Source organism: Myotis nattereri (assembly GCF_964212035.1).
Source record: "Myotis nattereri genome assembly, chromosome: 1".
In the NCBI taxonomy this organism is placed as follows: domain Eukaryota; kingdom Metazoa; phylum Chordata; class Mammalia; order Chiroptera; family Vespertilionidae; genus Myotis; species Myotis nattereri.
Genome location: NC_138075.1, coordinates 206,808,278 through 206,835,553, shown reverse-complemented (window position 1 = coordinate 206,835,553; position 27,276 = coordinate 206,808,278). Strand labels below are relative to the sequence as shown.

Sequence of the window (27,276 nt, the reverse complement as noted above, 5' to 3'; positions counted from 1 at the left end):
CATAGTAATTGCATACAGTATCACTATTACTACCACTAATAGTGCAATTATATATGGATATATTAAAAAAAAAATGTGTGCCCTGGCTGGGTAGATCAGCTGGTTAGAGTGTTGTCCCCATGTGCCAAGGTTGCGGGTTCAACCTCCAGTCAGGCTTTCTGTCTCTCTCCACCCCTCTAAAATCAATTTTTAAAAAAATGTTTTTGCCAGGATGTCAAGATGAAAAAATGTATTTCATTGGCTTTACTTCCTAATTCTAATAAAACTGTACAGCTTTCAAGTTTATTGGTATTTATATTTATTTTTGACTTTTACATGACTTTTATATTCCATTACATGACTTTTGCCTAAGATGGCCTTACTTGCTTATTTCTTGCTTCACTAATGACTAGTAAATTTCCTTTTGTTTTATTGATTTTAGCTCTTTATACTACTGAATATTAATCCATTGTTATATCATAATAAAATTGAGAACTTTTTATAGGTTATTTTCTTGCCTTCCTTCTGGATGGCGCCAAAATCAGATTAATAAGCGTCTGTTTTCACACATCTTTTTACTTAACTATCTTCTCAGACTAAAGAGTTAATACAATTGCAAACCACAGAAAAATACATCTAAAATCTCAACAGGGCAAGTAAAAATAACAATGATAATATAACGTATTATTTGGAAAGTGTTTTCATTTTCTGTAATGTTTTAACACACTGATTTTTTCCAGGAGGAACTGAAGGATAGTGACAAACCCTGAATTTACTTCAGCTCTTTTATTTTGGAGCTATTTTTTGTTGCCATAGTGGTTAAGGACTTACATGTAGAGGGGAAAAATGTCTTCCAAACCATTAAAGATTTAGGGAGAAAGTGTTTATATGTTTGTGTGTGTGAGAGTTCACTTTGGTTCCTTGTATTACAGAAGAAATATGTGGTTTGGGATATATGCTTTTAAGAAGCTATTATATTCTAAGTTTCTTTTCTAAAAGAAGGTATATTTTATTAATAACTAGGGATAATAAAATTCCCAAAATATAATGTAAACATATATCTCAAAATTATAAAAGTAATTTTCAAACAGATTAGCTATTTTTGTAACACATTTCAAAATAGTATTTTAAAGGTGCTATTTGTTATTGTTGTTAATCCTCACCAGAGGATATTTTTCCATTGATTTTTTCGAGAGTGGAAGGGAGGGGGAGAGACAGAGAGAAACATCGATGTGAGAGAGACACATCTAATTGGTTGGGTGGGGATTGAGCCTGCAACCAAGGTACATGCCTTTGGCTGGAATCAAACCCGGAACACTTCAGTCTGCAGGCCAACACTCTATCCACTGAGCCCAATGGCTTGGGCTAAAAGTGCTTTTAACACAAAATTCTTGGGAGAATCAGTCATGAATTTTTTAAAGCAAAAAATCCAAACATATGATAGATTAACCCACAACAGTTCTCACATGAAATTTGTAATGGAACGGCCATTACATGACTTTTGCCTAAGATGGCCTTACTTGCTTCTTTCTTTCTTTTTTTTTTAATATATTTATTGAGTTTTTACAGAGAGGAAAGGAGAGAGATAGAGAATTAGAAACATCGATGAGAGAGAAACATCGACCAGCCACCTCCTGCACACTTCCCACTGGGGATGTGCCCGCAACCAAGGTACATGCCCTTGACCGGAATCGAACCTGGGACCTTTTAGTCCGCAGGCCGACGCTCTATCCACTGAGCCAAACCGGTTTCGGCTACTTGCTTATTTCTTGCTTCACTAATGACTAGTAAATTTCCTTCCAGTAGTTAAATATAACAGAAGGAAGAAAAAAATTAAAAGACTACAATAGGACTAAGAATGCTATGGTAGTGAGATTTGAATAAAAGACAAGACCATGAAGATGATTAAAAATTAAGGGCTAGTAAGCAAAATGTAAATAAATCTCAAGTGTCTCAGAGACATAAGAGTTAAAATAGGGAGAGAATGGCTGCCCCAGACCTGGGCTCAGGGGTGTCTCAGCACTCAATTCGCTGCCACCTCTCCCGGCCCCCCTTCTCTCTTCAGTCTCTCCCCAGATTCCACTCCTCCGCACACTCTCCCTCTCTTCAGCACAGGTTTTATTTTTTTGTCTACAAAATGGTGTTGGGAAAATTGGACAGATACATGGAAAAAAATGAGACTAGAAAACAACTTACACCAAATACAAAAATAAACTCCAAGTGCATAAAGGACTTAAACATAAGATGGGAAACCATAAAATACTAGCGGACTCCACAGGCAGCAAAATCACAGACATATGCCGCAGCAATTTCTTCACTGATACTGCTCCTAGGGCAATGGAAACTAAAGACAAAATAAACAAATGGGACTACATCAAAATAAAAAGCTTTTTGCACAGCAAAGGAAACCATCAACAAAACAACAAGAAACCCCACTGCATGGGAGAACTCATTTGCAAATGTTATCACCAATGAGGGTTTAATCTCCAATATTTATAGGTAACTCATACAACTTAACAAAAGGAAGATAAACAACCCAATCAAAAAATGGACAACGGACCTAAACAGATACTTTTCGAAAGAAGACAGAAGAAAGGCCCAAAGACATGCTCAAAGTCACTAATCATCCAAGAGATGCAAATCAAAACAACAATAAGGTACCATCTCACACCTGTCAGACTGGCTATCATCAACAAATCAACAAATGACAAGTGCTGGTGAGGATGTGGAGAAAAAGGAACCCTTCTGCACTGCTAGTGGCAATGCAGACTGGTCAGCCACTGTGGAGAACAGTATGGAGTTCCTCAAAAAACTAAAAATGGAACTCCCATTTGACCCAGTGATCCCACTTCTAGGAATATATCCCAAAAAACTAGAATCACCAATTAGAAAGGATATATGCATCCCTATGTTCATAGCAGCACAATTCACCAAAGGTAAGATTTGAAAACAGCTTAAGTGCCCATCAGTACATGAGTGGATCAAAAAACTGTGGTACATCTACACAATAAAATACTATGCTGTGGTAAAAAAGAAGGATTTCTTACCATTTGCAACAGCATGGATGGAACTGGAGAGCATTATGCTTAGTGAAATAAGCCAGTCAGAGAAAAATAAAAATCACATGATCTCATTCATTTATGGAATATAATGAACAACATAAACTGATGAACAAAAAGAGATCCAGAGACTGAGAATCATCAATCAGACTGTCAAACTTCAGAGGGAAGGTAGGGGAAGGTGGTGGTAGGGAGGAGAGATCAACCAAAGGACTTATATGCAAGCATATAGGCCTAACCAATGGATACAGACAACAGGGGGGTGAGGGCATGAGAGGAGGAGATGGGGGGTAATGTGGGGATAAGGACACATATGTAATAACTTAATAAAGAAATTTAATAAATAAAAATAAAAAAATAATAATTAAAAAAAAGAGTTAAAATAGCCAAGAAAGTGTATAACATTTTTTTGAAATAGGTAAGGCCCAAGGAAACAGTGATTCCCAAAAGAGGAACTATAGCTAATTAAGAAACTTTTTTTAAAGGTAACCGTAAGTCATCTAAAACATGCAAATTAAAATGTGAACTTTCACCTAAAAACAAAACAAAGTATAATGAAAGTTTCATCATACATTCCTAATTCTACAGTTAACTGCTACAACCCCTCTGAAATGTAATTTTTATCAGGAATTGTAAAAATGTTCTTATCAATGTATGTTATATGTGGCTTGCTTTAAAATATTCCAAGACAAGGAAAGAGATACATCTTCCTTACAGAATTCCAAATACTAATAGGTTTATCTCCTCCCCCAACCTTGAATGAGGATGGTACTTAGTGACTCATTTCTAAAAGGCAGAATACATAAAGAGAAGGTAACTACAGTAGAGAAACCTAGCAAACACTACCTTAACCAAAAGATTGAGGTAAACATCATTAGTGATGTTATGTTCATATCATGTACTCTTTGATATGATGTGATGAGAAGGGCACTTCACCTCTGTGGTATTCTTCTCAAAAACCATAACACCAAGTCAATTTATGAGAAAAATCATCAAACCCTAATTGAGGAGAATTCTACATTTAACCAATGGGCCTCAAAAGTGCAAGGGCATCAAAAACAAAGAAGGCCTACAAAACTATCACAGACCAGAGGAGTTACAAAGCACACCACTACTTCTTCCAGGTGATCCTAGAAAAGTCTTTATATACTAGAGGTCCGGTGCACGAAATTCGTGAACAGGGGTAGGAGGTGGGGAGAGGGGGGTCCCTCAGCCCAGGCTGCACCCTCTCTAATCTGGGACCACTGGCTCCTAACCACTCACCTGCCTGCCTGCCTGATTGCCCTAAATGCCTCCACCTGCCTGCCTGATCACCCCTAACTCCTCTCCCCTGCCAGCCTGATCACTCCTAATCGCCTCTGCCTGCCTGATGCCCCTAACCATTCTCCCCTGCCAGCCTGATTGCCCCTAACCACCTCTGCCTCACCACCATGGCTTTGTCTGGAAGACGTCTGGTCTATCTGGTCTAATTAGTGTATTACCCTTTTATTAGTATAGATATAAAGCTCTTGCTGGCACCAATCGCACGGGTGTGTTTCAATCTGTCATTGTTGATCATGAATTTGGTTGACACTTCTATTATAAAGGGCAAATAGTGATATTAAAATATTTCTTCTAATTAATTTCCTTTCAATGTGCACAAATTTGTGCACCAGGCCACTAGTAAATGATAAAAAGAAATAAGATTACTACTGATATTTTACTTAAGTTAGTAATACGGGGTAATGTAACATTATCATCCATTATTCTCCAGAAACTTCTGGAGATTGCCCTCCCTGTGAAACTACCAAGAGACTTAGAAATTAATTTTTATTTGAGGGAGAGATAGGCATTTCTGTCCTTCCATGCAAGCATTCAATTCCTTTACATTTTATGACTTGGAGTCTCTGGTCCCTGTTGCCGAAGCTCCACTGTGGTGCCAACATAAACTGAATGCAAGACTGGAAAAGGTCTTTTCCTTTCTTTTTAAAAAAATCCTCCAATTCCCACTTCAAAATATAACAAAATGGCAGCTTATCCTGTACACACCTCCGATCCATTCCTTACTAAGAAAAAGAGAAACAGTCAGTTCTAAGAACCCAAAATCTGATTTGTCAACTTGATTCCTTTATTTTTTTCAGAGTTGAATAATAAAAATATGTACCCTTATTTAACCTCCTCACTTTTTTTTCCAATCTCTAGTTTCCTCTCTTCAATAAAGGTTAGTTCCCTGCTCCTGGTTCCAAGAGCAATATTACTAAGAAATTCATTTCCATCATAAGCAATGAGTCATAGAATCAGTATGCTTGATGTGAAATTCCTGTGGTTAAGGGAGAAAATATGTAGAATTACTATATGCCCAAAATTTAAACCTACATTATTCTTTATTAATTATTCTACATTAAAATGATTATACTGATTCTGTTAAGGTAATCGGATGATGTGTTTTCTCCTTGTTTTCTTAATTGTGTATACTACATTTTACTTTATGAATCAAATTATATATAGGGTGTGGTAAAAGTAGGTTTACAATTGTGAGTACACAAAACAATTCTTGTATTGCTATTTATTAACTACTAGAGGCCCAGTGCACAAAATTCATGTGGGGGTGGGGGGGCCATGTCCCTCAGCCCAGCCTGCACCCTCTCCAATCTGGGACCCCTTGGGGGATGTCCGACTGCTGGTTTAGGCCTGATCCCACACCTAAACTGGCAGTCGGACATCCCTCTCACAATCTGGGACTGCTGGCTCCTAACCGCTCACCTGCCTGCCTGCCTGATTGCCCCTAACTGATTCTGCCTGCCAGGCTGATCGCCCACTAACCGCTCCCCTGCTGGCCCAATTGCCCCCAACTGCCCGCCCCTGCCGGCCCGATCACCTCCAACTGCCCTCCCCGGCTGGCCTGTTCACCCACAACTGCCCTCCCCTGCCGGCCCGATTGCCCCCAACTGCCCTCCCCTTCTGGCCTGTTCGCCCACAACTGCCCTCGCCTGCCGGCCATCTTGTGACAACATGGGGGGGGGGGGGGCCCAACATGTGGCGGCCATTTTGTGACTACGTGATTTCATCTTGTGATGAAATCATGTGCGGGAGTGACGCCACCTAGGCTTTTATTATATAGGATTGTATTATTTCCATATTAACAATTCTAGACTTACTTTTGCCCCACCCTTTATTTACATGAGTATGTAAATTTATAAATATGTGCAAACATGTATACATGTAAACAAAAGGTTCTACACAAAGTAAATACTAAAGGTTGATGCCCAAATTTCCACACATGAAAACTTAAACATAAATTTTTACCTATGGAGGGATGCTTGCAAATGGTCTAAAACATTAAGGATTTCGTATTTAAAAATAATTTAAGCCGAAACCGGTTTGGCTCAGTGGATAGAGCGTCGGCCTGCGGACTGAGGGGTCCCAGGTTCGATTCCGGTCAAGGGCATGTACCTGGGTTGCGGGCACATCCCCAGTGGGAGATGTGCAGGAGGCGGCTGATCGATGTTTCTCTCCCATCGATGTTTCTAACTCTCTATCTCTCTCCCTTCCTCTCTGTATAAAATCAATAAAATATATTTTAAAAAATAATAATAATAATAATTTAAGCCCTGACTGGTTTGGCTCAGTGGATAGAGCGTCAGCCTGCGGACTGAAAGGTCCCAGGTTCGATTCCGGTCAAGGGCATGTACCTTGGTTGCTGGCACATCCCCAGTGGGGGGTGTGCAGGAGGCAGCTGATTGATGTTTCTCTCATCGATGTTTCTGATTCTCTATCTTTCTCCCTTCCTCTCTGTAAGAAATCAATAAAATATATATTTTTAAAAATAATAATTTAAAATTGGTTGCCTCTGGAATGGGGCTAGGACACAGAAGTAGTAATGAAACATTTCACTGCACACCATTTGTATCTGAACTACTTATTAACTTTTTAAAAGAACAACTTCTTTTATTTCTCTCTCTCTCTCTCTCTCTCTCTCTCTCTCTCTTTTTTTAGAAACGGGGTCTCGCTATGTTGCCCAGGCTGGAGTGCAGTGGCTATTCACAGGCTCGATCCCACTGCTCACCAGCACTGGAGCTTGGACCTGCTCCATTTCCAACCTGGGCCAGTTTACGCCTCCTTAGGCAACCTGGTGGTCCCCCACTCCCGGGAGATCACCATATTGATGCCGAACTTAGGACGGACACCTAATGGGCATAGCGCACTATAGCCCAGAACTCGTCAGCTCAAGCGATCTGCCAGCCTCAGCCTCCCGAGTAGCTGGACTACAGGCGTGTGTCACCGCACTGGCAAGAACAACTTCTAAAGTAAGCTTCCTATTCCCCCTACCAGAAGGGACAAATAATTACATTTAAATTTGCTTTTGTAAAGAATATGATAAATTATCTTAACCCTCTATCTGAACCTCATTCCTGACTCAATTTGTTGGCTAGAGGTAATATGGTAAAGCAGATATCTTCAAAACTCTCTAAGTAAATGTGTAATAAAATGAACCAAATCTCATCATCAATGAAAAATGACCAAATATAAACAGACCATACAATGGAAACTTCTGAAGTCAGCCTTTGTCCTAAATCTGAGGTAATCATTCTTTGCAAAATCAATTTTCAAAGTGTTAGGTCTGACCAAATAATCAAATCAATAACCCCTTCCCTGGGAAACTGACCTTTACTGATTTCAGAGAGGGAGAGGAAGAGAGAGCTAGAAGCATCAATGATGAGAGAGGATCACTGATTGGCTGCCTCCTGCATGCACCCTACCAGGGATCGAGCCCGCAACCTGGGCATTGCCCTTGACCAGAATTGAACCCAGAACCCTTCAGTCTACAGGCCGATGCTGTATCCACTGAGCCAAACCCGCTAGGGCAGAAACTGACCTTTAGATCATTTCGCAACCGACATTCCCTTTCACTTACATCACATTCCATTTGCTAAGATCAGTATCTTTCCCCTCTGGACTTGCCCAAAATCCAGCCAGAAAAAGTCTGCCTGGAGTCCTTTAAAATCTCTGACTCCCAGTCCCTGGGTGCTGGCGCCATTTTGGGGCTCAGCCCATCTGGTCTCCAGATGACCTAATAAATTTATAATCCCTTATCACTTTGGCCTGATGCATTCCTCCTTCAGCGACCCTAATATTTGGTGCGGAAAACCCAGGGGGTTCCACGGAGAAGGGGAGCCATCACCCCGGCTTCAGTCACCCCGAGTTTGCTACTCAAAGAGCAGTAGGCAGCGGCTGCTCGACCTGGGCTTACCTCCAAATCCTACTCGGGTGACATGATCGCCAGCCTCGATTAGGCCTCCCTCCCTTACAGCCCTCCCAAACCAGCCAAGGAGGATGCGGGATGGGGAACCCCCCTTCCCTGCACTCAACACCAGCTCATTTCATCTCCGGTAAATAACAATTAGATCACCCTTTGGATTTCTGATTTGCTGTTTTCCGTCTCAGGCAAAGGTCCCACAGTCTTCCTCACCTCGGGGACGCCACATGGATCAGACTGTCTTCCTCTCTTCTGGAGCCTGACTTGCCGGTGGGGACGCCCTCCTGGCTTCCCGGGTCTCCCTTTGTGGCTTACATCCTCTTCCTAATTTCACCATGGGGAATTGTTTTTCTATCCCCCCTCCCACGAAAAACACTTCTCTGGGATGTCTCCTCCGTAATCTTAACACACTCGGCCTTTCCACGGAGGTCTCACCAAAGCACCTTATCTTCTATTGTAATACTGCCTGGCCACAATATAAATTAGACAGTGACTCACTGGCCCGAGAATGGAACTTTCAATTTTAAGTCTCTGGGACTTAGACAATGTCTGTCACCGCAATGGGAAATGGTCAGAGATCTCCTACACTCCGCAATCATCCTTCTCTCTGTCAAACTTGCTCTACTTATCAAGTCCTACTTCTCCACTCAAAGCCCCCTTCTGCTGGACCTTTCCACCCTGAGGCTTCTGATCCTTCCTTCTCCGACCCGTCAGGTCACTCAAACCCTCCCTTGGACCCTTCCCATCACCTGCTCCTGTTCCCCTATGGGTCCCCCGAATCCACCTCATGTCCCTCCTCCAACTGCCCCGCTGTCTTTGGACTCCACCTCTTTGTCCACCTTCTCAGCCTTCTTACCAAGCCCCCTTCTGACTCATTCCAAGGCAACCCAGCCTCCAGCTCCCATCCTACCCTCCCGAGAGGTAGCCTGAGTACTGTCTGAGTACACATTTTCCATGTCCAACCTCGCACAGATTGAGAGATGTCTTGGGTCTTTTTCCACTGACCTGACCACTTTTAATAAGGAATTTGGGTACCTGACCCCACCCTATAACCTGACCTGGCACAACATCTACGTCATCCTGTCCTCTCTAACCCCAGAGGAGGAGGAGCACCTCTGGCTAGCAGCTCAGGGCTATGCCGATGCCCTCCATAGACAGGACACGGCGGCAAACCAGGTTGGTGCTGACGCGGTCACCTAAACTGACCCGAGATGGAACTATCAGGTCAATTCTCCAGGGCACCGGCTCCGTATCCATGATCACCTGTTTCATTGCCAGACTCAAAAAGGCTGCCTATAAGGCAGTCAACTATGACAAACTTAACAAGATCACTCAAGGTTCTGACAAAAACCCAGCTCTCTTCCTCTCCCATCTCACAGAGGCCTTGCAGAAATTACCACCTTAGACGCCACCTTCCCAGAAGGAACCCTTCTTCTGAACACCCATTTTATATCTCAATCAGCCCCTGACATACACCACAAACCTTGAAAAACAGACACAGATCCACAAACCCCTCAAAGAGACCTTGTAACCTGGCCTTTAAAGTCAAAACAAAGGCAAGATCAGGCCAAGACTGAGGCCAGAAGGAGGCCTTTCAGCTCCTAGCCACTACTCTCACAACCCCAAACCAAGTGCTGGTCCTCCAACCAAGGGAGGGGCTAAGCCTCCTCCGGGCCAATGCCCAAGGTGTGGAAGGGAAGGCCACTGCAGATCAGACTACAGTCTGGCCTCTCCAGGTCAGACCTCAGCCAGTCCAGCAAAGCTGCCCTCTGGATCTCCTGGGAATGGCCACCAAAGACTGAAGCTGCCCAGGCCCTGATAGGGCCTCAAAGACTTACATCACTAGGACAGAGCCTCAGGTAATGACTGTGGTGGCAGGTAAGCCGATCTCCTTTTTAATTGACACCGGGGCCACTCATTCTGCCCTCCCCAAATTCACTGGGACCCTTGTCCTCTCCTCAGTCTCGGTTATGGGGGTTGGCAGATTAGTCTCACAGCCATTAACCACCTCACCTCTACACTGCATCTTACTAAATACCCGCTTTATCCACTCTTTTCTCATTCTATCCCAGTGCCCAACAGGGCTACCATGCATCCCCCCATAAAGCCCAGTTGTCCCAAACCACAGTCACCTACCTCATTCCACTCTCACCCCACAAAGTCGAACCATTACCTTAGGCCATAAACACCTTATCTCCTCCATGACTATCCCCTCCTCTAGACAAGATATAGTTTCCTTTCTCGGGCTCACTGAGTACTTTCTCCTCTGGGTTCCCAACTTTGCTCTTCTCGCAAGGCCCCTCTATGATGCGTGAGAAAGGGATCCCACACTGAGCCTTTAGATCCCAAGGCCAGCATTCTCATTCCCTTTAATGCTCTAAAAAACTGCTCTCACCTCAGAGCCTTCTCATCCCACCTTTCCAAAGGACAACTTTCTTTACTGTAAAACTGAAACACTCACTTAACAGTCTTGCTACTATCAGAAGCTGAACTCATTATCACCGAAACCTTAATATGTTATCTCTAAGGAAAATATGGCAGTTTTAAACCCAAGTAGCTGGCAGCCTGGAAACTACAGTCCTAGAACAGACTGTGGTGCCTGCTTCTCCCCCATCCCCGCCCCGCCTTTTCTCCACCCTCATATGCCTATACATAATTTTCCAAAGTCTTTGGTAACTTAAAAGCTTTGAAGCATTACTGTGTTAAATGACATACATCTAAATATACCAAGTTTTAAGTTCACCTGCTTTTACCTTTTGTTAAAGAAAACCCATAAAGTAGATTTGGAACTGTTAATGTACTGTGCTTTGTTAAAGGTGTGTTTCTTGAAAGTGAGTGTGTTCATAAATGTCAATCTAAGAAATGCTGGTTGTTTACTTTTTGGTTATCATTGGAGAATTAAGGTTTCTAAGAGTTAAGAATTACAATTAAATTGGAAAGAAATTGTATGGGTTTGGTAACAGAAGGCATGAGGCACAGATACGCATTATAAAGGAAAAAGAAAGTACGTTAAAATTGTAGGAAAGTTTGTGAAAGTTGATAAGTTTGTGAAAGTTGTAAAAAGATTTATAAAAATTATAGAAGGTTTGTAGAGAGAAATGTTAAAGGGAAGTAATATAAATGACACAGGCCAGTAAGCCAGGACAAGCAGAATAGGGAAACTGTGATAATTAAACAGTAGTTTGCATCCATCTAGAAAATCTAGATGCCAAGCAATCTGCAATCATCTAGTAAATCCTATCTTTCCTAAACCAAGGACAGTTAAGACATTTATGGTTTGACCCTGACCATTTTGGCTCAGTGGATACAGCGTCAGCCTGCGGACCGAAGGGTCCTGGGTTCGATTCCAGTCAGTCAAGATCATGTACTTTGTTTGCAGGCTCAATCCCCGGCCACAAGTCGGGGCCATGCAGGAGGCAACCAATGGATATCTCTCTCTCACATCAATGTTTCCCTCTCTCTAAAAATCAATGGGAATATATCCTCTGGTGAGGATTAACAAGAAAAAAAAGAGTAAATAATTTGCATTTTTCCTCCCCAACCACAGGGTTAATAGCTTAAATCAACCTACTCAGGGAGACAGATAGTACAAATCCAATTAGTGGCATTTGCCAACCACACCCAAGTACAAATAAAGTTAAGAGAATAAACCTTATTTTGGTATATTAAAACAGTTTAATAAATTATGAATTTTTCTCCCTACCTTATTTATCCCTCTAGAATTTGGCAATTCTTAATGAGTGAATCATGGCAATACGTTTCTTTGCATGAATTTAATAAGACCACTTTCCAATTGTTGTTTAATTAACCAAGTTTTTGACTGGAATGCCATGCCTGAAAAAAATATGCCTGGATTTAGGGCACCACAAGAAAGCACTCTCAAAACTGATTGAAGCCAGTCAAAAGCCACTTGCAAGAAAAAGCCTGGTACCTTGCTTGATCATGTGGCTCATAACTGTCTTTTCAGTCTGGCCTAGTCAGGGATGCCACCCAAAAATTAACAGAAAGAGGCACAAAGATTAGAGAACATTAATCAAATTCATGGGACTATTGGCTAAATATAAATTGGACCACTTCTGAACCTTCACCAATCAGTCTCTCAGGGAAATCATGTTGTTACAACCCCTCACTCCAACCATGAGGAATCTATACAGTGTTCCAGCCAACTACAATCAAAGTCCATCTGCTTATGATCTCAATGATCACCCTCAGCAGGAAGTACAGAAGAAATGACCTCTGACCCTATTCCATAAAATCAAAAGGCTGGAACAGGTCTGATCAAATAATTGAATTGACATCCCCTGTCCCGTGAAACTGACCTTTAGATCATTTCACAACCAACATTCCCTTTCACTTAGACCACATTCCATTTGCTAAGACCAGTACCTTCCCCTCTGGACTTGCTCAAAATCCGGACCCACCCAGAGAATTCTCCGCTGAGAAAAAGCCTGCCTAGAATCCTTTAAAATCTCTGACTCCCTGTCCCTGGGTGCTGGTGCCATTTTGGGGCTCAGCACATCTGGTCCCAGATGACCTAATCTATAATAATAAAAGCTAATTAGACCAGACAGCCGAACGTCCTTCCAGACAAAGCCATGGTGACTGCGAGGGCCAAGGGCAGGCAGCCATGCGGCCAGCAGCAGCAGCATCGGCAGGGTGACGGGGGCAGCACCTTCCCCTAATTGGCCCAGTCGCCTCCTGCAGAGAGAAGCCAGACTGCGGCTTAGGACAAGGGCTAACACAGGTTTTGTTTTAGGTTTTTTCCCAAGGCACATCCAGAACCAAAGACACTGGATGCATACTATAGCTGGGATGGCAAACAGAAAAAAGGTGAAGAAGAATTAGAGATAATAAATATTACAACCCAACCCTAACCAGTTTGGCTCAATGGATAGAGCATCTGCCTGCAAAATGCTCTATCGATGCCGGTCAAGAGCATGTACCTTGGTTGCGGGCACATCCCCAGTTGGGGGTGTGCAGGAGGCAGCTGATCGATGCTTCTCTCTCATCGGTGTTTCTAACTCTCTATCCCTCTCCCTTCCTCTCTGTAAAAAAATAAATAAAATGTATTAAAAAATAAATATTACAACCCAGTAAATAAGATATTAGTTCTTCTTTCTAGAACTTTCTGAACATCCCAACCATAATTCCACCTCTAAGGTTCTATTTAAAAAAATCTAAGATGTACAAAAGTGGTTATCATAGTTTTATAATAGTAAAAAACAGGAACAAAAGGAGTTCCAGTCAGGATGATAGCGTAAGAATTAAGAAAAACAAAATCTAGAATAATCTACATGTCTGCTAAAAAGGAATGTTTAAATTGTAATACATACTATGATGTATTAAGCAGCCCTATGTTTCATTTTCTTTCACGACATGGGGAAATGATCACAATACAATATTAAAGTATACTAAAGATAAAAAAAAAATAAGCATAGCCCTAGCCAGTTTGGTTCAGTGGATAGAGCGTCAGCCTGCAGACTGAAGGGCCCCAGGATCGATTCCGGTCAAGGGCACATGCCCAGGTTGTAGGCTTGATCCCCAGTGGGGGTTGTACAGGAGGCAGCCAATCAATGATTCTCTCTCATCATTGATGTTTCTATCTCTCTCTCCCTCTTCCTTCCTCTCTGAAATCAATAAAAATATATTTTTTAAAAATAAGCATAGCACATGCACATAAGTATAAAAAGCACAGAAAAACACACACTTTAAAAAGTTGAAAGAAAATATAACCAAACTTTAACACTGGTTATGACTTGGTGACATGATTTTACTTTATACATTTTATCAAATCTATAATAATAAAAGCACAATATGCTAATTAGACTGGACAAAGCCAGGGCTGCGAGGGAAGCCTGGGTCCCAGCATCAGGGGGAAGGCAGGCCTACTCTTGCACAAATTTCGTGCAACAGGCCTCTAGTATCATATAATGATCATATATTAACTCCTATAATCAGAAAAATGTTTTGAGTGCAGAAAAATTAACTTAGCTGTGTTCTTTTTTTTGTTAATCCTCACCAGAGGATATTTTTCCCATTGTTTTTACAAGGTGGAAAACAGAGATGCTAGCCAGTGAAACGGGGAACTCAGAAAAAGCATCAATTCTACTGATGAGAGCTCCAGAGCTGTAAAACCACAAAAGTGAATCATGTCAGAAATGGCTGGAACTGCCCCCAGGACCTTCAGGGAGCCTGTTTTCTCTCACTTGAGTTTGCTCTCTGTTCTTTAACCTTATTCTAAATTACATTGCAGAGGTAACTACTCACCTTTAAAAATAATGTTTTTCTAGAAACAGCTTTCTGACCCTAAGATTTTACCCAGTAGCCAATTTAAAAACTGATCAACCAAATGATCAGGGCTATCCCAAAACTCTGGCTACCTTGCATATTAAACAGGGAAAACAAAATATTTGTCTATTAATTCCAATATGATATTATACTATCTACTAACATATAGTTGGGATTACTTTTATCAGATGACCCAGCATCTCAATGTAATAAGGAGCTCAAATTCACCCACATACAATACTTTGTGAGGCCTATAAAGACAACTTGTGAGCAGTACAGAAATTAAACCATATTATCTCTTAAACCATATTTACATCTCTGATGGGCAAGAAGAGGATACAGACTCAAATTCAAATCAAGCAATCATTATTTGTTAAAAACTGTACTAAAGCTACATATGGGAGAAGTTAGAAATTTTAAAAATTTACATGTTGAAATGAACTCCATTATATACCCTAAATATCACAATTCTCTGTGCTTAAGAACTCTCTGAATTCTATTCTGAGATTTTTAAAAATTCAAATTAACGGTCAAGCAATTACAGTTACAAATTTCTTATATATTCCCTCTACTGATCCAATAAAGTGACCATACATTGTTCCATCTATAAATAGCTATTTATAAGAGAAAAATATAGTGAAAACCACTTCTGAAATTCTTAACATAAAACATTTTTACAGGCCCTAGCCAGTTCTGCTCAGTCGATAGAGCGCTGGCCTGCAGACTGAAGGGTTCTGGGTTCGATTCTAGTCAGGGGCACATGCCTTGGTTGCAGGCTCCATCACCGGTCCCAGGCAGGGTGTGTGTGTGTGGAGGTCGACCAGTAGATGTGTCTCTCTCACATCAATGTTTCTGTCTTCCCCACCCCCTCCCTTCTACTGTCTTTAAAAATCAATAGAAAAATATCCTTGGGTGAGGATTAACAAAAATATTTTTTTTTATAGGATAACAAAAAGCTTAAAAACACTCTTTCAGAGGACACACTATTCAAGAGGAAGAGACTAGAGCAAGCTTAAAGAAACAACAACAGCCCTGACCGGTTTGGCTCACTGGATAGAGCATCAGCCTGGGGACTGAAGGGTCCCAGGTTCGATTCCGGTCAAGGGCATGTACCTTAGTTGCAGGCACATCCCCGGTGGGGGGTGTGCAGGAGACAGCTGATCGATGCTTCTCTCTCATCGATGTTTCTGATTCTCTATCCCTCTCCCTTCCTCTCTGTAAAAAATCAATAAAATATATTTAAAAAATAAAATAAAAATAAATAAATAAAAACGTGTAAAAAAACAACAACAGTCCTAGCCAGTTTGGCTCAGTGGATAGAGCGTCAGCCTACAGACCAAAGGGTCCCAGGTTCAATTCCGGCCCAGGGCCCTGGTCAGGACTCACGCAGGAGGCAATTAGTTGATGTGTTTCTCTCACATCGATGTTTCTCTCTGTCTTTCCCTCTCTCTTCCACTCTCCCTAAAAATCAATGGAAAAATATTCTCGGGTGAGGATTAGGAACAACAAAGAAGAAGACAACAAAATGTTTTCTTTCCATAGAGAAGAATGGGAATGTATAGAGAAAACAAGGTCAGCATGACTAGGAAGCCTGTGCAAGGTTTCACTGCATAGATCACATGTAGATTAGAGGATGTCAAATCTTCATTTATTCAGATTCTACAAATGACAACTTTACAAGTGATACTCTTAAAACTGTGGGGATGCAGCAGTTCTCAACCTCTCATTTAAGGAGGAAAGAACTGATGCTCATGAAGCTTCAGTGACTTACTCAGAGTCACACAGCAGAGGTGGGATTCAAACCCATGTCTTCTCTCACTTCTCCTTTCCTGAAAAGGATATTGCTAATAAGTCCTCAGGGGACTAAGTAACTGGCAGAAGAGTTCTGAGGATATAGAAAACATAAAAAAGCCCCTTCTTCCAAGAGCGCCAGAGTAGTAGAAATACTCTGAATTACATATGATAATAATATAATTATATACCAATATCATTAGCCAACATAAATGTCACAAATGACTTCTGTGGTAATCTGGAGAAAGCTCAAGTTCAAAGAAAAGGAGAACTATTTCTCTCAACCTTCTATCACATTGATATTAAAGTTAACTCTTCAAGGTCATCAAGAATGTTCTTAGCTCCATGACACTGCAGCACAGGACTCTATTAAAGGTCCACCTGGGGTTGCCGCCACTCTTCTAGAAATTCCCAGTTACTACGACCCTATTTTCCTTTCCTTTCTTTCCTCAGTGACCCCTTTTTTCCTTAGCAGTATTTGATCGTATTCTAGGAATTACCTTAGGGAACGCTTGCTAAAACATCATGGGACCGCAGAAAGAAAATCTTAGATAACTGATTCAAGTTATGGCACTACTACTGAGAATGGATAAATTACTCAGTCTCTCTGTGGCTTCAGTTTCTTTAACTATAAAATCAGAGTGTTAACTGAAACTATTCATTTTAAAGGGTGGTTGCAAGGATCAAATGAGAATTTGTAAGAGTGCTTTATAAACTGTAAAATGCTCTGGGCCAATTCAACTCTAAGCCCTTAGATTTGAAATGTATCTTCAACCCTCAGCCAAGTTCTCTGTAGACTGCTTTAGAGCGTTTGTATTCCCCTGGGGCTCAGCTATCACTCTTGGGCATAAAAGAGAAAGGGAAGAAAGAAGTCTCTGTTCTAAATCTTGGTCTCTCACCTGAAAACTTCCTGTCCTTCCCTGGCTGTTCCTTGCTCCTGTACAATCCCAAACATTCTCTCAAGGTCCAGGAGTAAACATTTATTATAAGTAGCTAAATAAAGGAAAACTTTTCAATTGAATCATCTTTGTTTACAGTCAATATCATAACCCAAAGTGTCATAGTCAGAGAATGTCTTCTAAATTTCTACTCAAGAGTATTCAGTAGTCAAAAAAAGAAAATTACATATGCATTTCATAAAATAAAAAAATAAAAGAGTACTTAGTAGAAATACTCTGAATTACAAGATTTAAACTCAAGGTCTATTTTTCATAAGGTAAAAACAGAAAAATTCAACAGATTATATAAAAATTCCATACTACTACAAATCACAGTGTATATAAGTTGCTCATAAATGTTAAGAAAGCACTTTTCAAGAGCTGTATTACAAAGTACTAGTGTCTTCTGAAATTGTGAGGTACATCACAAGTAATGTTACAAGTTTATGCCTGATTTACATCATTCAGATAAATTAGAGTAGAATCTATTCTCAGTATCATTCTCATTCACTTGCTTGCCTACATGACTTTCTGAGCAGAAGGAATTATGGCTACTGCTCTCCCAACTCCTGTAACTTACATCCTCTCTCAACCATGCTGCAGCCTAGAAACTTGAATAAACACCAAAGATTTCAAAATGTCAAACAAGTCAATTTCTTCCACATTACCTTTGCTAAGAGTAACAAAGCAAAAAATACTATGTTAAATTAACTTGTTTTTTAAAAAGCATATTGTGAGCTAAAACAAGATAGCAGCCAGACCACTGATCTCTAGGTCTGGGGCATAGACCATGAAGACGCTTACTGAATCCCTAACTTGATTTAAAGAACCTTTATTAGCTGTCAAATTTTGAGAAGTGCTGCACCTGTTACACTTCTCAATGAGTGCGGTCAAGTAAAAACCAGCTTCATCCTGTATTTTTACAAAGCTGAGACTCACATCAATGCTTTGACCTAAGTTTAAAAAAGGAAATGAAAAGTCAATATGAAAATAAGCAACAGAAGGTAACTTTCCCCAGAACAAATGCATTGAAGTTTAAAATGTTATAAACAAAATATAAACACTACTATACACCTAAAAATTTTAGCTTAGAAAAAACACTTTCCCAGAGTTTAATTTTAAAAGCAATACACATTTATAGTTTTAAAATTCAAACACAGAAAGATTTAAAAAAGATAATAAAACTGCAAAAGTAAAAGGTACTCTCCTTTCCTCAGAGGCAACTTCTAGGTACTGTAAGTATATGCATGCTATATATACTTGTTATATTACTATTAAAATCACTACACTTCAAATCACTACAATGTTTTAAATATGACTTATTTTGTATTTAGACTGGTTGCTCTAATTATTTAGAGCTTGGGTTAACTACTTAAAGCCATGGTTCAGCACAATATTTACTAGTATAATGGTGAAAATCAGAAACTACATTAATGTCCATAATTAAAAAACAACAACACTTTATTCAAAATATCTTATAAAATACGGCCAGTTAAAATCAAGCTTAGAAAGTTTCTAAGGCCATGGTATAAAACTCATTAAGTTAAACAAACAAGAAATTAGGTTACAAATCTATGTGAATATTATATCTCATTTACACCAAAGATGAATTTTTAAAAAATAAAACACTGGAAAAAAATATGTGGAGATGACTTTTGAATAAATGGATTATATTTTGTTGTTGTTGGCTTTATATATTACTATCCTTTGTAGCTTTTCAATAACATGTCTTTTGCTTAAAATGGTGGGGGAAGGGCTATTAGAAACGTGTAGCCAATTTAAATTTAAATACAACAAAACGATTCATGAAAGTAGTGCTAGCAGCATATTCAGATAGCTAAAACAGGTAGATTTATTTAAGACAACTTCCATGATTCTGTAAGTCAAAAAGACTAGTCAATACTGCTGTAATATAAGGAGGTACGTGAGCTTTGTGTCAAGGGAAAATTGGGCTTGAATCCTGACAGTACTAGTAACTTTACTTTGGGCAACTTATCTAAATACCCAGAGATTGTTTCCTCCAGTGTAAATTAGGGATAACAATATCTGACTTGGAGGGTTGATATGTCAGGTAAACTTAATATAAAGGAAATAAAGGGACTGGCATATATATTCCATGAACAGTAAATGCCATTATTATTGATATTCAGACAGGTAATTGTTTTCTAATGTCAGACTCAAATAATTTTCAGCCCTCTTTCAGAATGGCTTTCAAAGTGCCAAACTGTTCTTTACCTAACGGCAGTTTCTACTGATACGTGCCCAACTACGGAAACAAACATTCAAATGGAACAGTTCGTTCCAGAGGAATACAGACATGTTCACCAAGTTCATGCATTCAACCAACATTCATTGAGGACCTACTATGCAGTGAAAAGACAAGACACATCCCATTTTCAGAGTTTAATTTCTAGTGTGAGAGACTGAATATAAAAAAAAAGGAAATTTCAAATAGTGACAAATATTACGCAGAAAACAAGAGAAGTCAACGCAATGCAACCTCCTTGAAGAGGCAACATCTGAATCAAGAGCTGAATTATATCATGGAATTAGCAAGATCTGGGATAAGAATAGTGAAGCCATAGGGTACAAGCAAGTGCAAATGCCCCAAGGCAGGAGCATGCCTGGCAAGTTCCAGGAACACTAGTGGGGCTGGAACAAAGGAGGAAACGGATGTGGCCAGGCTCCATCACGCTGATCTAGTGCCAAACAGGTAGTGCCTGGCAAGCTTCAGTGAGGAGTTTGGATTTTATTTTGAATATGATGGGAGGCTTTCAACAAAGGGGCAACAAAATCTGATCTACATTTTAGGATCTCCTAGACCTAGACTGTAGTCAGGGGAACGAACCATAAAAAGCCAAAGTGAAAGCAGGGAGACCAGCAGGTTACTGCAGAAGGCCAGGTCAGAGATGGTGATAGTTGGCAAAGGTGGTGGCAGTAAAGGTGGGAAGAAGTGGGTAAATCTAGAATATATATTGAACACTATAACTTAAGGCAAATCAAAGAAAAAAAATTAATCAGATAATGAGTAGTTAGCATCTGGGACTGATTTTACTTACCCAAGAGATACAGAATGAAAATAGAGGCTTAAAGGTTTTAGGTAAATTTATGACTAATGGAAACCAAAATTATCAGCATATTTAGGGTACTTCACAATATGTACTTATCCCTTGAAGCTGAGGCGAAGAGGCCATTTCCTTCTCTTTTGGCACCATCCCTAAAGCACACATCCAAGATTCAATGTCAATAAAGCATACTTAGTATGATTCATAAAGTAAATCTTTCAGGACCTTACTGTTGCAGGCCCGGACAGCTGGTCAGCATTGGGAACATGCTGTGACTATGAAATAGAACCAAACCTCTACCTGAATCAAATGACTAAAACAGCAAAGACTTTTGAAACTTCCATATTGCCAACTCAAGTTATTCTGTGCTTGCTCTTCCGACAGTTAAACTAGAAAGGCCTTACTTTGCCACTCAACGCATACTAATTTCTTAAATATTATATCATAAATATTTGGGAGGAAATCTTTTAAAACCCTCATTTTTATTGTTATGGTCTGGCAAACATACAGTGAATAGTCCTTACAAGTTAAGGTCCAGCCCTAGCTGGTTTGGCTCAGTGGATAGAGCGTCAGCCTGCAGACTGAAAGGTCCCAGGTTCGATTCCAGTCAAGGGCATGTACCTTGGTTGTGGGCACATCCCCAGTAGGAGGACTGATTGATGTTTCTAACTATCTGTCCCTCTCCCTTCCTCTCTGTAAAAAATCAATAAAATATATTAAAAAAAAAAAAAAAGTTAAGGTCCAAAACCCACATCTGAAAAAGCAGGTGATAGCTTTTCTTGTAAACCATTTTTGTATAACATATATAAATTCCACCCAGGCTGGGTAGCTCAGTTGGTTAGAGCATCGCCCTGATATGCCAAGGATGTGGGTTCGATTCCCAGTCAGGGCACATAGAAGAATCAGACACAAATCGAAGTTTCTCTCTCTCACTCTTTCTCTCTTCCTCTCTATCTCTAAAATCAACAAATAATTTTTTTTTAAATATATGTATAAATGCCAAAAAGAAGTCTGAAAGGATATAAACCACAGCTAACATTGGTGATGGCAGGAATATTGATGACTTTTTTCTTTTTCTTTTTTGTTTATATGCTTTAATCAACATTTTTCCCAACTATTACAAATTATTTTGTGTAAGCAAAAATATTCAGTTATGCATTAGCATAAAAGGTTAAAAAAGAACTGCAAGAAAACAACTAATTCAACAGGATTCCAACTGTGGTGTTAAGAAAAAGATTTCAGCCCTGGCCAGTGTGGCTCAGATGGTTGAGCATTCTCCAGAGCAGCGGTTTTCGGACCTCAGGGACCACCAGTGGTCCACAGACCATCTGTTGCCCACGCTGCTCCAGAGCACCAAAGGTCATGGGTTCGATTCCTGGTCAGGGCACATGCCCAGGTTGTGGGTTGGGTCCCCGTCCTGGATCTCCCAAGTTTTTCTCTTCCTCCTTCGCCCGCTCCCGCCCGCTCCCTCTCCCTTCCTCTCTCTCTACAATCAATTTAAAAAAAAAAAAAAAAAAAAAAGAACGAAAAAAGATCTCAACTGCCCTCGCAGGAGGAAGAAATTTGTTAAGAAGAGGTCCACACAAGAAGGTCCCCTGTAAGGTAGTCCTCTAAATTCGTAAGCACTCTTCCCGGATTTGATAAGGGACAAGCAATTAGCACATACTTCTGTTTTTCTTTCTTATTGTTTACCAAAGAAACACCTCAATTAATGAGTTGGAAGGGGGGGGAGTGTTCTTTTTAAAAAACCAAGTTTGGACAAAAAGGAGGTTTGGTCTTCAGGTCTCCTTGGTGTCTTGGGGGGCTGGCTGCAGGCTACGCTGGAGGAATCTGCGTGGCCAGCCACCGAGGTGGAACACACGCGTGCAGCCTCCTCCACAGAAACCGGCAGCCAGACGCTTCCTCAGCCTCCGGGTTCTCAAGACCAAACCAGCTGAGACAGTCACTGCCCTCCTCCAAGTTCCTGCAGGCAGAGCTGCCAACGATTTCTGACAATAACCCCAAAACTGGACGGTCTCCCTTCAACACCACACACAGGTTAATATGTGCATAAAGCTCACCCGACCCTCTTGAATGCAAACCCAAGGTATTAAGGCCACAGCTTCGACTTTGCCAACTAGGACAACCAGAAACATCCTATGGACTCTCGCCGGCTAAGCACCATCATCTGGGCTAAAATCTTCACACACAGACACAGCCGCTTAGGAAAACTTTGGCTTTCAACGGCAACATGGGATCTCAGGTGCTCCTGCCATCAGTTTATCGCGCACAACCTGTGCTACCTCTTGACTGTCAGCTCTGGTTCCACTTATTGAACAAACAGGAAAAAAAGGGGGGAAATCCTTTAAATTCGCAACACAATGCAGGATAAAAAGCTCCCGCTTTCTAGATGGCAGCTTTCCTGTCTCATCGATCCCAACAAAGGACGCATCTTGGTGCCTGCCTTAAACCTGGCAAGGGCTGAAAACCAGAGGTAAACGACATAGTGTGAATTTCAGGATTTGTGGGTCTCTCCTACCAGCTACGTAACGACTCCCTCTTTTACTCCATTATACGCCTCCACCCGAGTTAACTGTCTCGCCCTAAAAATAAAACCACCCGGGGCCATCGTCCACTGTCCTGCCATAGCCCCGACTATGGTTTCCTGCAGAAAAGCCAAATCGCAGGCTCTCTGCCTCGCTCCTCGCGGGGGGGACCCGGGCTCGACAGCAGCGGGGTTCTCCCGGGCAGACCCGCCAGCCCGGCCGGGAACCACCGAACCCGAGCAGCCGTCCCGCTCTGTCGTCGCCACCGCAGCCCGCGAGAGCCGGAGGACCCCCCAGGAAAAACCGGGGTGAGGAGAAGGTGGGCCGCCGCAGGGGAGACACTCACCCGCCCAGAAAACAACCGACGGGGCGGGGAGGATGGGGGCCGGGAGCTCGGCTCGGCAGAAAGACCGCCTGGAGCTTCCGGAACGCTGCGGCGGCGGCGGCTCCTGGCCTCGGGCTTCCTCCCCTCCTCTGTTTTGGTGCGACTGCCCACGTCACTATTAGCCACGAGACCCGGATCTGCCCGCTTCCGCGGGCGGCGGCGCAACAGATTGCAGCGGCCCGAGACCCCGGCGGCGGGTCTGCGGAGCGTGCGCGAACGCCGCGCCTGCGCAGTGCGTCGGCGGAGGCGGGACGGGCGCGGGCGTCGCGATATTCGGGGGACGGATTGCGGCGGTTGCAGTTCCGGTTGACTGGGGCGAGGCCTCGCGGATGTTAAACTGCCCCCACGTAGCCTCTGCTTTGTCCGGGATGGACTGTTTCCTCTACTGGGCGTCCCTGTTTGCCCAAACGGATGGCTGTCCCCGACTGGAGTCTTTAGAATAGCGGGGGTGGAGGTGGGCGCAGGTTGATGTCCGCTGGGACAGGGTACCACTAACAGACATTGTTTTTGATCCAAACTCAGGGCCAGGTGAAAATGGGGCAGAGAGGATTTTGTCTTAAGTACAAAGGTACGTTGAATGTGGCAGCTATTGATCCCCTTTACCCTAACATGTTTGCACCCAGGAAGCTGGCTACAATTAAGCTCAAAAGGAGTATTGCAAGGAAGATGTCACCAAAGACGACTTGCTGGTCGAGAGATGGGGGGGAGGAGACTGGAAGAGAGAAGCTGTGAGGTCGAAAATAGGATCCTATTCATTTAAAATGAAACCATCTAAGATTGTTAGGCAGCCAGCTTAAGCCTTTGTTACTTTGACCTTAGGTGCTGGAATAAGGATACTATTTGTGGAGTTAACAATCGTCTTTTTAGACCAAGTTGGTGCTTCCTACTCTGGCCCCCTTAGTCTCACTGCTAAACGTTTGGGGTCCAGGAAATCTCCCAATTTGGCAAAGTTTAGGGCTACTCTATTGTTTTCTTAAGGTCCATGCGTTGACAAACTTAATTAAAATAGAACCAGTGGTCTCCTGTCTGGCTTGGCTCAGTGGATAGAGCATCAGCCTGCGGACTGAAGGGTCCCAGGTTCGATTCTGGTCAGGGGCACATGCCCGGGGTTGTGGGCTCGATTCCCAGTGGGGGGCGTGCAGGAGGCAGATGAACCATGATTCTCCCTCACCATGCATGTTTCTATTCCCTTCCTCTCTGGAATCAATAAAAATATATTTAAAAAATAAAATAGAACCAATGGTAAAAGGAGTTCCAAGAAAGATTTCACAAAGGTGCCTCTTGGCCTGTCCTGCAGGCGAAGTGAAAGGTAGCTGTCTTCCTCACTCTGACTTGGTGACTTTTGCGCCTACCCAGACTTCTACCTCAGCCATTTGGTTAATCATCTCAACTACCTGAGTCACCTTCAGAAAATTAGTATGATTAAGCGAGAGCTTTTTAATTAAAGTGTTTGAGCACCGGTAAAGGTTTCTAGAAAATTAAAGGTTTCTGGTAAAACTCAAAAGTGTTTCCTAGTTAAATAACAGATTCAAAGTACAAGTCAAGCGTCTTGGCCCTTAATCTGCAATTCTTGAACTTGACTCAAATTCAGGGAGTTTGAAGTGGAATCTAGTGCCCCAAGAAGCTCCTGGGCTGACCCTGCAGCAGAGGGCCTTTAATCTGTGGGACAGAAAGTCTTGTTTGCTTGAGTGCACCATGTGCACATACGTGACAACACAGCTGTGTTTAAGGAAACAGTATGGTACAAAACTAGACTTGTACGGGTTATTGCAAAATTATCAGGACTTGCTTTATAAATTACTGGAAAATCGAGATGTTAGGATCCCTGGTGGCTCTAAGATTGCCTCTGTAGTCTCCTCCAGCCCTTTGAATCAGGGGCACTCTGACCTGTAGAACACAGCTGAAGGTGGGTGACTTCTGAAACTAGGTCATAAAGACACTGATTGCTTGCTCTGGGGGAAGATAGTCTCCATCTCTCCTCAAACAGCCCTGTGAAGAGGCCCTTGTGGAGAGGAACAAAAGCCTCCCCAACAGCCAGCCAAGCACCAGTTTACCAGCCTGTGGGTGAGCTACCTCGATGGGGTTGATCCTACAACCCCAATCAAGCATTATATTAGAATGCCTACCGACCCAACATCTGCTTGCAGTCCCATGAGAGAAAGGGTCACCTCTTCTAATTAAATGGAGTTTGAAAGGAATCCAGCTCATTATTTAGGTCAGAGGTTGTTTCATTTTAAGGGAAATAAAATCCTGTTTTTGAGCCCACAACTAAGAATACCTGGTGCTAATAACTACCTTCCCCTAACCTGTTGTATGTTTGAAGAAGCATGGGCTTTTGGAGTCGATCCCTTCCTCACTGGGTCTAGTGAAAGGTACTAGTTAAGATAATCAGCACCACCACCATCTTTATTCCCTCCCAATATAAGGGGAAGACAGGAACAAGTGAAAGGTATCTTTTGGGGAGAAGGCAGTGTTCTTAAGGTAAAGTTACCCTTTTGGGGGATTGCAGTGTTCTAAATAAAGAGGGTGTTCTCTCTCCTGTTGTGAGGGAGGGTAGAGAATTTTCCTTTTCCCCAAGATGGGGGAGGGAGTCACCAAAAGAATCACTCAAAGTAGGGGTAGTTGAACCACTACCCCTGAATTATTAGATGCCACTAAGTTGAGAATTGGTGATTGCCTCCAGTCTAAAAATTGCCAAGCAATTCACCTGGTACTGCTAGGGAATAGAAAAAGAGACATGAGAGGGTAGGTAAAACTGAGAGAGGGAGGTGTCAGCTGTGTAGTGGGACAATCTGTATTTCTACTGTTGGAATGGTAAGAAGTTTCCCAAAAATCAAGTGGTACTACATGGTATAGCAGGGCCCTAGAAAACTGCTCAATCACCACACACACACACACACACACACACACACACACACACAAATGCACATGCAATGCATACCCACACCAACTATATATTATCTCCAGTCAAAAGAAGCTCAAGTTATTAAATTTAAAAAATCTTATCTTTAGAGGTACATAGTGATGTATTCAAAGCTGAAATGATAAGAGTCCTAGGATTTCCTCACATCTAGTAGTAGAGGTAGTGGGTGTGATTGTATGTTATATTGTTGAAGCTAAGTTCTGTTGTACAGTTTCCTCTAGTTTTGTATATTAATTTGAATTTTTAATAAAAAAAAATTTTTAGCCAAAGCCGGTTTGGCTCAGTGGATAGAGCGTCGGCTTGCGGACTGAAGGGTCCCAGGTTCGATTCCGGTCAAGGGCATGTACCGGGGTTGCGGGCACATCCCCAGTGGGAGATGTGCAGGAGGCAGCTGGTCGATGTTTCTCTATCATCGATGTTTCTAACTCTCTATCTCTCTCCCTTCCTCTCTGTAAAAAATCAATAAAATATATTTAAAAAAAAAAATTTTAAATACCTTTGGGCACAAAAAGCTTTTGTAAAATAAATCAATTGAACCAATCACAATTTATAGACTTTATTTGGATCTCTATTTGAAAAACTGTCAAAAATTATAAGACAAGCCCTAGCTGGTTTGACTCAGTGGATGGAGCAGCCTGTGGACTGAAGGGTCCTGGGTTCGATTCTGGTCCATGGCACATGCTTGAGTTGCATGCTCAATCCCCAGTGGGGGGCGTGCAGGAGGCAGCGGATCAATGATTCTCTCTCATCACTGATGTTTCTATCTCTCTCTCCCTCTCCCTTCCTCTCTGAAATCAATAAAAATACATTTTTTTAAAAAGTATAAGACAATCAAGAAAGTGAACACTAATTGGGTATCTGATGATATTAAAGAATTTCTGGCCCTAACTGGTTTGGTTCAGTGGATAGAGCATCGGCCTGAGGCCTGGAAGGTCCCAGGTTCGATTCCGGGCAAGGGCATGTACCTTGGTTGTTTCTAACTCTCTATCCCTCTCCCTTCCTCTCTGTAAAAAATCAGTAAAAATATATTTTTTTTAAAAAAAGAAAAAAATAATTTCTGTTAATTGTTTTCTGTATGGTAACACTA

General features: G+C 41.8%; 1 protein-coding gene across 2 annotated transcripts in view; it reads right to left on the bottom strand.

Moving 5' to 3' along the window:
* SMIM14 (small integral membrane protein 14) overlaps window positions 1–27,276 on the bottom strand; it is a 93,330-nt gene that overhangs the window by 35,168 nt on the left and 30,886 nt on the right. The window contains exon 1 of one of the 2 annotated variants that reach the window (XM_081092964.1): window positions 23,228–23,500. The exons of the other annotated variant lie outside the window; for it this stretch is intronic. The gene's annotated coding sequence lies outside the window, so the exon portion shown is untranslated. Of the gene's footprint in view, window positions 1–23,227; window positions 23,501–27,276 lie in introns of those variants that run through there. 2 annotated transcript variants of the gene reach the window in all.